This window comes from Bos javanicus, chromosome 13, assembly GCF_032452875.1.
Source record: "Bos javanicus breed banteng chromosome 13, ARS-OSU_banteng_1.0, whole genome shotgun sequence".
Taxonomy (NCBI): Eukaryota; Metazoa; Chordata; class Mammalia; order Artiodactyla; family Bovidae; genus Bos; species Bos javanicus.
Genome location: NC_083880.1, coordinates 11267847 through 11279336, shown reverse-complemented (window position 1 = coordinate 11279336; position 11490 = coordinate 11267847). Strand labels below are relative to the sequence as shown.

General features: G+C 44.7%; 1 long non-coding RNA gene across 1 annotated transcript; it reads right to left on the bottom strand.

The window, feature by feature from the left end:
• Positions 1–583: 583 nt before the first annotated feature.
• Positions 584–4887, bottom strand: LOC133258944 (uncharacterized). The gene is made up of 2 exons (XR_009740203.1): positions 4670–4887; positions 584–833 (listed from the first exon to the last, which is right to left on the bottom strand). It is a non-coding gene; the product is annotated as an uncharacterized LOC133258944 (long non-coding RNA).
• Between the last annotated feature and the right edge of the window lie 6603 nt (positions 4888–11490).

The window sequence follows — 11490 nt, the reverse complement described above, 5'->3', positions numbered from 1 at the left end:
TTTTCTGATCCATTTGTTGACAAAAAACAGCAAGAGATCATTCATCTAGTTACTGGTCTCCAAACAGTTTTGATTGTGTACTCTTTTGATAAAGTCCTTGAGCATGCAAGCATCCCTAACGTATGACTATTTATATATTTGGAAATTATAGGCATCTAGTGTTGTACTTACAGATGAACATGTAAAGCATTCACAAAGAAAAAATTAAAAGGACAGGATCAAAACAAACTTGTCAACAAAACAAAGTATTTATCTTTGTCACATCGATGTGATTTAGTATCTTGTTTATTTTTTATATAATACAGAAATTTGGGAGTCTGATTTCAAGTCTAGTTTGTCTACATTCTTGGTCTCTAAGCGCTGTTGTAACTGAAAAAGTTGCAATGCAAAAATATGTAGATATAAAATGCAGACATCTATTGTTGGAGGGCTTATAACAGAGGTAACTGACTTGAGGGCTTATAACTGACCAAATCCAGATTGGAAATTTACAGGACCAGAAGTGGTGTCATGATGTTCTCGAGTCCAAGTTTGTATTGCTCCCTGCACAACAGGCCAATAAATTGAGAGATGAGTTTGTTAGTGCAAGGAATAGCAACTTTATTTGGAAAGCCAGCAGACTAAGATGGTGAACTAGTGTCAAAGAACCGTCTTGCCTGGTTTGGATGCTTAGTTGCTTTTATAGAACAAAGTGGGGAAGTGAAGAGGTAAAGTTAAAAAAGCCTGTACATTTTTGCAAATATTCCTGGTTCCAACCATACTCAGGAGATGTGTTAATTTCTTCTTTCCTGTAGCCACTCACAGGTGGGCCAGGTCAGGATATTTCCTGTGAGCTAAAAAAAGATAGTTTAAGCTCAGACATAGGAGGCAGAGTTCCAAGAGATGGGCCGTTATGTATACTTTAAGCTAAAGACAACATCCTTTTAGTGATTTGTTGTTGTTTAGCCACTAAGCCGTGTCCAAATCTTTTGCAACCCCATAGACTGTAGCCCACCAGGCTCCTTTGTCCATGGGATTTCTCAAGCAAGAATACTGGAGTCAGTTGCCATTTCCTTCTTTAGGGATCTTCCCAACCCTGGGATCAAACCCATGCCTCCTGCATTGGCAGGTGGATTCTTTACCACTGAGCCACCTGGGAAGTCCCCCTTGAGCAAAAGCAATAGAATACAAAGGTTAAAGTAAAAGAAACAGACCCAATATGGAGTCAGATTAGTTTCTTTGTTAATAGAATGTCCCTTCTTTCCAATATCCTCCTTCTACCCTTTCCACCAAAGACCCTGTGAGTGAAAGTCACTCAGTTGTGTCCAACTCTTTGTGACCCCATGGACTATTCAGTCCATGGAATTCTCTACGCCAGAATACTGGAGTGGGTAACCTTTTCCTTCTCCACGGGATCTTCCCAACCCAGGGGTCGAACCCAGGTCTCCCTCATTGCAGGCGGATTCTTTACCAGCTGAGCCACAAGGGAAGCCCAAGAATACTGGAGTGGGTAACCTATCCCTTCTCCATCGGATCTTCCTAACCCAGGAATTGAACCGGGGTCTCCTACATTGCAGGCAGATTCTTTACCAACTGAGCTATCAGAGAAGCCCCCAGCGGTAACTCATGTTACACAAATATATAATTATAATCCGGTACAAACAGTCCCCCACAAAGATCCTATTTTTTAAAAAAACAATAGGTCAGTATTTATATTTAACTCTTAAACACTTAAATTTTTTGAAAACTCACAGCTCAGTGAAAATAGATACTAATGTCTTTCTTTTGATTGAGACACTCCAGAGAACTTGGGACTTCAGACCACTAGAGCAGTGTCCCCAAATTCTTAAATAATGTGGCCCTTTTTTAATGAGCTCAGCACACCAGCAAGTACGACTGACAGGGCAAATGGCTTTTAAAAATGAATTTGAAAAGAAAATATGGTACTTACATTCAATGGAATATTATTCAGCCTTAGAACAGAGGGAAATCCTGCCATTTGTGACAACATGGATGAACCAGAAGGATATTAAGTGAAATGAGCCAATGTCAGGAGAAAGAATACTGTATGATTCTATTTATATGAGGTTATCTAAAACAGTCAAACTCATGGAAGCAGAGAATGGATGTACCAATGGTTTCCAGGGGCTTAGACATCAGGGAAATGGAGCGTTGTTATTCAGTGGGTATAAAGTTTCAGTTAAGCTAGATGAATATATTCTAGAGATCTGCCATACACACCATGCCTATAACTAACAATGCAATCTTGTGAACGTCACAGTTAGGTGTTCTTATCAAACCCAGACCAAAACGAACAAAACCCAAAGGACAGGAGGAAACTCTGGGAGGTATTGGATCTCTCTGTTGCCTTGATTGTGGAGATGGCATCACAGGTGTTTGCATACATCCAAACTCATAAAATTGTACCCACTAAACATGTGCAGTTCTTTGTGGACCAGTTATACCTCAGTAAAGTAAACGCTGGATTTGTATTTTATTACTCCAAGGGCTTCTACCTCCATTGAGCAATAGTCAATACATGTTGGAGACACATTTCATCAGTTGACAGGCAAGGACTTAGGCAACCTTGCCACAGTTCAGCAGTCCTCAATCCCAGCCAGGCTGCCATGAAAACACTTCCCTAAAGGGAGGGAAAGTACTTGGGAATAAATATCCAGACCTCTTAGTGACTTGTCTTAAAAATCCAAGCCTATTACATCGTGACAAATCTTATAAAGCAGGCATTGTGAAACAATAAGTTCCAGTCAGCGTGCTGAGTGACACTTGTGACCTCGTGGAGCAGAGAAGTACAATGAAGAGAGAAAGTGGCAAGCTTCTGCTGCTGCTAAGTCGCTTCAGTTGTGTCCGACTCTGTGTGACCCCATAGACAGCAGCCCACCAGGCTTCCCCGTCCCTGGGATTCTCCAGGCAAGAACACTGGAGTGGGTTGCCATTTCCTTCTCCAATGCATGAAAGTGAAAAGTGAAAGTGAAGACGCTCAGTCGTGTCCGACTCTTAGCGACCCCATGGACTGCAGCCTACCAGGCTCCTCCATCCATGGGATTTTCCAGGCAAGAGCACTGGAGTGGGGTGCCATTGCCTTCTCTGGAAAGGGGCAAGGGATACAGGTAAAATGATTCTGCTGACAGAACCATCTGCAATGGGAGTGCGTCCCCTTGCACAATGGTTCTCAAAATTAACTGGACATATGAAAACACCTGGGCATCTCCTTAAACTGCAGATTACCATTCAATAGGCCTGGGATGGGAATCGAGATTCTAAATTTCTAACACGTTCACAAGAGGCAGGTGTGGCTGGTACAAGTCCTCAACCCGTAGCAATGAGACTGTACCATCTATGCGTCTTCAGCAGGGGAGTCAGTCTTTTCTGAGCCTTTTTCAGCTGGCATTAGCCAACCGGGGTGGAATCCAACAGAGGCCGACATTGGTGAGCTATACTCGTAGCACAGAAGCTACAGGTAGTAACTAAGGGAGGTGGCAACTCATTATCCGGAGGTGGCCTGCTCCATCCCCACCCACTCCAAAGAGTGGATGTAGCCGTCAAGAGCCAAGCAGGTGGGCACCCCAGCGCCCCTGTTGGCAGGAGGACACTCCAGCTGGAGACAAGATGCTCTTTAAGCAGCCAGGCCTCAGCTGAGCAGCTAAAGATGGCCCTGAAGGCGGATTAAGTGGGGCTGCATCTCTGCTCAGGCTGCTAGGATAGTAACCCTTGCGGGGTAGCTCTTGGTAGAAAGGTCCCCTGTGACTGAGCCACCAGTGTGACAGCTCCAGTGGGAATAAGTTGGCTCTTATGACTTGCCAGGCAAGATTGGTTCTAGCACCCACTGGCCAAGGTAAGACTAGGAGCCCCAGGGGCAACCATTTCTTTCTTGGGACCGCTGAGGCTCTTCCTGTGCTCTGGATTTTTCTGAAGGAAGCTACCCTCTGTGATTTCCAGGTCCCCACACTACTGTGAGCAGCTGGAAACTGCTACCATCTCTAAAAAGAGAGGAATGATTCATCTGCTCTCTGGGGCTTCCCTGGCGGTTGAGTAAAGACTCGGTGTTGCCACAAGGGCGGGGGAGGGAGTGGGGAACACAAGGGTGGCGCATGGGTTCAGTCCCTGGTCTGGGGTTACATCCTGCATGCCCCGCGGTGGTTAAAAAAAAAAATCGTCCACTCTCAGGTTGGGTCTCCCCTCCTCAGCAGGGAGAAAAGCTGTTAGACTTGGCTGAAGCAAAGCAAGGTGCCCCAACCCACCCCCCGGTATGTGTGTGCAGTTATGTTTTTCCTAGAGAAAGTGAATCGGTTTTCTGAAGTTTCCTAAAGTGACTGTGAATTAGCTTGTGATGCTTTTAAAGACATCCGTCCACAGATTCACACTTGGAGCCAACTTGCTAGCGAATCAGTTTAGAAGGCTGATTTTCCCATGCCTGGTTTCTTCATATCAACCCCTGGCTATTTTGTTACAGGTGGTGATAGTGGAGGGTGGGCCTGAATGAGTGCAAAGGCCAGGACTGTTTTGCTCATTATTGTCATCCTTAGGACACAGGTCAGCACTCAGAATAACTATTTGTTGGCCAAGATCATGAATCGCCAAGTTACTGGTTTAGTAAATGGAACTGGCAGGCCAGCCGCTCCGGCGGTTACAGGTCATGGGTGGATACACGTGGTCCCGCCAGGCCACTCACCTTGCGTCCTTCCACCTGGAGCCAGCGTGTTTGGGCGCTGACTGCCTCAGCTGTGCTGGTTCACTTTCCCTCCGGCCGGTCATTAGCCTGGTAGGTTCAGGGCCCTTTTAGAAACGGCCGGTACGCTAGCTCTGCTGCCCTGCTTACTTAGGGTGGGCAGCAGGAACCTTGGCTTAGCGCCCCCACCAGCCCCACTATGACTTCATCAGCTTGCTGGTGGGGCCCATCGGAGGCAGGATTAGCATAAGGTAGGACTTATTTACCTTGAAGTCTAACTGCAATAGGGTTCAGAATGCTCCTGTTTTGCCCTATCCCCTTTGTCTTCCCTCTTTGTCCAGGCAGAGGGATTTTTAAATTTGAAAGGGTATTATTGGTTCAGAACTGAGCATCCCAGCCAAGCGCAAAAGGGTAGCAGTGGCTTCTGGGAAGTGACCCAAACCTACCAGCAACCACTGCGGAAACCAGTCACCAGCCTGCCCTGGACCTCGCCTGGGGTCATCTCTGTGTCATCTCAGGGTCGTCCTACCACTGGGATGGATGTTCACCCAGGATTCAGTTTTCCCCAAGCCTGGCCCTCTAGCATAACAGCTGGAAAGGGCAGTGTTCCAAGTCGATGGAATTGGGCAATTCCAGATATTTCTTTTCAGTTGGTCGATTGTTTGTATCTGTTGCATTCAGCATGCCTAGGAAAACGCCAGGAGCTTTAAGGACCTAATTGACAATAGACGTGGTTGCCAGGGGTGAGCTGAGAGAGAAGGATGAACGGGTGGAGCACAGAGGATTTGGGGGCAGTGAAAACACTCTGTATGATACTGTGGTGATAGATACAAGTCGTCATGTACTTGTCCGAACCCACAGAACATACACCAAGAGTGAACCCTAGTGTAAACTATGGACTTTGGGCAGTGATCCGAGGGGTAGCACCACTTTGAGGCATCTGCGTAGGTCCATCAGTTACAACAAATGCTCCACTCTGGTGGGGGATGTTGATGGGGGGGAGCCCACCCATGTCTGGGGGCAGGAAGTAGATGGGAAATCTCTTCACATCCCCCTCATTTTTGCTTTGAACCTAAAACGGCTCTAAAAATAGTCTGAAAAGGAATAGACATGGTTTCCTCCCTCAAAAGTGGAGGGATGTGACGGGCAGAGATTGTGTTGGCAGCTGAAGAATGCTGTGCAGACTCAGGGGTGGGTGAGGAGTCCCATCCCCGGGCGCCTTGTTGGTGATACTGAGGCTCTGAAATAGACTCACTCCTCTGAAAGTAAGGTACAGGAATAGAAAGTCATGGATTAGGACCTGGAGCCCACGGGGATGTAAGGTGGCAGATCCTGACATGAGGGGCTTTCTGCACATGCAAGAGCCTGAAGGAGAGGCTGCAGTTGGTTATCACAGGAGCTCATCTAGGGACCTGCCCCACCACACTTGCCTGTCCCCTCCCTCACCCTCGGGGAGCAGGCCCTGAGCTGAGTGCAGGCAGGAAATGATGTCACATGCTTTGTTTATTCTGGAGCAGATTGTGAGCATGGCTGGGCCTCCCTGTCTGCTTCTCTGTGGCCTGAACACCTGCTGACCATGTGGCCAGGCCTGGGCAAGCCTGGGATGAAGGCCCTGTGGAAGGCCCTCCCCATGGCGTCAAGCCTGCAGGCTGCCCTCTTGGCTAAGTCCCACCTGGGGTGCTTTGCTCACTCCTGGTTGCTGGGGGCTGGGAGGAGGGAAGCATGTCAGGATGACCTTTCTCTTCTTTGGTTTGAACTCCTACAATTTGTGACTTTTTTAAGAATTAGTTCAGTGGTTCTTGGATGTGGATGATCATTGAAATCACTCATCTGCGTTTTGCTGGTTCTAATGGAATTGGTCTGGCAGTGACCTCTGCAGTAGGAATGTTTAAAGCTCCCTCAGATGATTTGAGGGACTTCCCAGGTGTCTCAGTGGTAGAGAATCCTCCTGCCAGTGCAGGAGACAAAGGAGATACAGGTTTGAATCCTGGGTCAGGAAGATCCTCTGGAGGAGGGATGGCAAGCCACTCCAATATTCTTGCCTGAGAAATCCCATGTCATGGGTCCTGGCGGGCTACAGTCCACTGGGTCGCAAAGAGTCGGACATGAATGAGCATGCATGCACATGTGATTTGAGTACTGGGCATAAGGGGGGCCTCACTGGCCCAGCTGAAGCATTTCTGGATCTGATGATTTGGTTTACACAAAGCAGGGGTGATGTGGAAAAGAAAGATTGAATTCTGATGCTGCTATGGTTCCCAGTCTTCTCTCTGTGTTCTTTAAGGATAAATCCACCAGGTGAACAGTCTCTTCCCTTTTGAGTGGTTGGCTTAAAAAATAATCACAACCTAAAAGTTGAGAGTTATATTTTATTTGGTTGGAATTTTTAGGACTTCAAGCCCTTGGGAAACAACATCTAACGTAACCCTGAGAGAACTCTCCGAGGAGGGGTCAGGTTATATAGAAGTTTGCAACAAAGGGCAGGTAGTTTGAACATCAAAAGTATTTTCATGAATTAAAATCAGATGTCTCAAGGAATTTAGTGCTTTCCTTTGTATGGGAAGATGCAGGAGTCTGGGCTCACTGAAATCATTCTTTTTGTATATGCATCTCAGCTTTCTGGGGCCAGTGTCCTGTGTTTTTCACATCCTGAGTTCCTCAGAGCTCACTGTAGAAGTGGCTACAGCCTAATGGCTGCCAGATTGTAGAGGTATTTTTCTCTTTCTCGAGTGTCCCTAGGGCTCAGGAATTCACATTTGGAGGGCCGGAGCCGCTGACGACTGTGACATCCTTGTTTACTGATATGGCAGAAAATACGCTATACCTCTCAGAGTAAAGGACTTAAAAAGGCTTTTGACATACATTATGCATCCAATATGATACAGAATGCCCAGTGAAATTTTGAATTTCAGAAACAATGAATTTTTTAAAAGTGTATGTCCTATGAAATATTGTGGGTATACTTATACTAAGAAATTATTCAGATTCAACTGGGCGTCCTGTATTTTTATTTTATAAACTGGGAGATGTAATAGATAAATGGATTTTTTTTTCTTACAGATGACAAAAACCCAACTCAAACAACTGAAGCAAAACAAAAAGGTAAATCAATGGGTTTATATAACTGACAAGTCCATGCATTGGGGCTGTATTTAGATGTATCCAGGGAACTCTCTCCATATTTCTTAGCTCTTTTTTTCTCCATACAGGTCTTTCTATGTAGAGGGAAAGAAGGCCCTTGGGGGCTGTGGCCTCACAGAATCCTAACAGCTTGTGATCCCAGTGGAAGAAATCATCTCTTCTGAGCATTGCAGAAACAGGTAAGGCTGACTTTTTAAAAATATTTATTTGGCTGTGCTGGATCTTTGATTGCAGCATGTGGGGTGTTCAATCTTCATTTCAGCTTGCGGGGTCTCTAGTTGCGGCATGGAGGTCTAGTTCTGTGACCAGGGATTCAACCTGGGCCCCCTGCATTGGGAACTCGGTGTCTTAGCTCCTGGACTGTCAGGGAAGGCTCAAGGCTGGTTTTTCTGGCATGAGCCACACATCTACCCCTGAATGACTGTGGCCAACCAAGTTGAATGGTTAATTTGCTCTTATGTTTATCCCATGGCCACCCCTGGGGCCAGAGGGGTGGTCATTCCCACCTCAAATCACAGGACTGACCAGCATTACAACAGACAATATTACACCCACACAATATGGGTGGTTTTCTAAGGGAAAGGATTTTGAGCAGGTTTCCATCTACTCCATGCAAAGAGAAAATGCACCTCTTGCTCATCCCAAATGTGAGCATCTCTTGTCTAAGGAAGGGCGGACCTGAATTAGCTGGGATGGCTGTGGGGTGAGAAAGAGTGGGCAACTCCCCAGGGGTCTCTAAATGAACTTCCCAGTTATTCAGTTGTTCTGGCAGAAGAGCACGCACACCTTACTAGCTCTCTGCCATCCAGCAGGGCCTTCTGTATGGAAAAGAGACCAAGGTCTTTTTTATTTAAATTTTTATTTTATTTTGGAGTATAGTTGATTTCCAGTCTTGTGTTAGTTTCAGGTATAGCAAAATGATTCCATTTAATTATAACAAAGTGATTCACTTATGCATATGTATGTATCTCTCAAATTCCTTTCCCATATCAGTTATTACAGAGTTTTGAGTCAAGTTCCCAGTGCTCTACAATAAGTCCTTGTGGATTATCTACTTTATATATAGTAATATGTATTGTTAATCCCAATTTCCTAATTTATTCTTCCCCCCACCTTTCCCTTTTGGTAACCAAAAGTTTTGTTTTTTTAAGTCTGTTAGTCTCTTTCTGCTTTGTAGGTAAATTCATTTGTATCATTTTTTAGATTCCACGTAAAAGTGACATGGTGATATTTGTCTTTCTTGGTCTGATTTACTTCATTTAGTATGATAATCTCTAGGTCCATCCATGCTGCTACAAATGGCTTTATTTCATTCTTTTCTTTGGCTGCGTAATATTCCATTGCATATATATGTACCACTTCTTTATCCATTCATCTGTTGATGGATATTAAGATGGCTTCCCTGTCTTGGCTATTGTGAGTACTGCTGCAATGAACATTGGGTGCATATATCTGTTCGATGTATGGTTTTCTCTGGATATTTGCCCAGGAGTGTAGTTGCTGGATCATATGGTAGCAAGGTCTTTATTTGTGGTGGGGGCTAGAGGATCAGTGCTGCCCTTGCAAGGGGCATCCTTCTTCCACCTCTGTACCCCACTATGGCTGTGAAAGTTGGAAACCCCTCAGTCTGCTGTGGTTGAAGACCACCTTTTCTGATGTCTGAGTGGCTCATCCTCAACATTCTGAGTTGCACTGTGCCTTGGTAACCTCACCAGGGTGACACCCCAAAATTCTCTGACCCTGTGGGTGCTGGCTAGTTAATTACACGAGAAGGAGCAGGCAAGCTCTAGGAGTTGCCCATGTCCGCTTTGTGTTGTGGCCTTTTTGTTCATGGGACTCACTTCTGAATTCTCAACTGTCCTGTAGAACACAAGCTTCTTAAAGTCAGGGATTCTTTCTTTCCTTTCCTTTGTTGAATGGGGCTTTGTTGAATGTATTAAGTTTCTGGAAAAATGGGGAAGAAGGCTCCCTTACCCTCCTGTCCCCAGTTCTCATAAGCCGACCTTCCCATTTCACATACTTCTCCACCAGGAAGTGTGTATCAGAATCAACATTTTCAAGCAAAATTGCCTGTCTCATCCTTTAGGAAATTCTAATTGAGAAGGTAGGAATATTAGGTTGCATTGGAGTGTACATTTTGGTTTTTGAAGAGCTCCACCAATAATTCTGATATACCACTCTCTTTTTCCCACAAATCACCTTCAACTGCAAATAATTGTGAAATAATTCTCTTTTATGGCTTAAAATACAAAAGCCAAGTCTGGAGCAACAGTGCCTGTGGTTGGATTTCAGTACGTCTTCACACTATGGTATACCATGATTGTGGTGGAAATCATTGTGTAGAAAGGTCAGCCAAGTAGAGTTGCGTGTCACTAACCTATTTTAGTCTTATATGTAGAAATACTTACATACAAGCACAAAGAGATCTCTAGAAAAAGAGATTCCTTAACTGGGGGAGGTGGTTCCCCTTCTTACGATGACTTAGGCTTAGTTCTGACAGAGCTTGAGGAAGGCACTTTCCCACAGTCAAGTCTCCTCCACCCCCATCCCACTCCACTCAAGAACCCACTCCACTCTCAAGAACCAGTGGGAACATAACTAAACTCTATGGTTATCTGGTCCCAATACTTAGGTCTTCAATGACAACAAATGAATAAGAATCATTCAAGAAGTCAGGGACCTCTCCCACCCCTGCTCTTCACAACAGCACCCTGCCGTCCCCCCCACCGCCCCCCACAAATAAAAGCAGTATTTTCTAGTCAATCTATTTTCAACATTGCATGTTTATACATGCAGATATTAGGATCTTTGTTGTTCCATTGATAAGTCATGTCTGACTCTTTGTGACCCAATGGACTGTAGCATGACAGGCTTACCTGTCCTTCACTATCTCCCAGAGTTTGCTCAAACTCATGTCCATTGAGTCGATGATGCCATCCAATCATCTCATCTCTGTCGTCCCCTTTTCCTCCTGCCTTCAATCTTTCCCAGCATCAGGGTCTTTTCCAACAAGTCAGCTCCTTACATCAGATCAGATCAGATCAGTTGCTCAGGTGGCTACAATACTGGAACTTTGGCATCAGTCCTTCCAATGGTATTCAGTGTTGATTTCCTTTAGGACTGACTGGTTTGATCTCCTTGCTGTCCAAGGGACTCTCAAGAGTCTTCTCCAACACCACAGTTCGAAAACATCAATTCTTCAGCACTCAGCCTTCTTTCTGGTCCAACTCATTTCCATATGTGACTACTGGAAAAAACATCTAACATCTAATCAACTAACATCTAACCAAATTCATTTTAGATTAGATTTAGATCATTAAATTAAAATTAACATCTAACCAAATCCATTATTATCAGATTCATACTTGAACTAAAATGGTCATATTTTATAATTAAAAAAAAAAAATCTTTCCTCATTGAATTCCTTCCCTAACAGTGGAAACCTTTCCACTGAAATACAGCTACAGAGCTTCTGTGCCCCACCCTCCCAAGGGATTTGAAGTTACTGTCTAAAGAAGCCACGCACAAGCCCCATATGCTCTGCGGATTTAAGATTTACCTTGAAAATCACTGAAACTTTTCTTATTCTGCAGCATAATGAATCTGGGCTTATTTTAATGTAAATTAAGATTTTAAATCATAAACCATCAGGAAAGCCAAAATAAACAATAAATGGTATCATA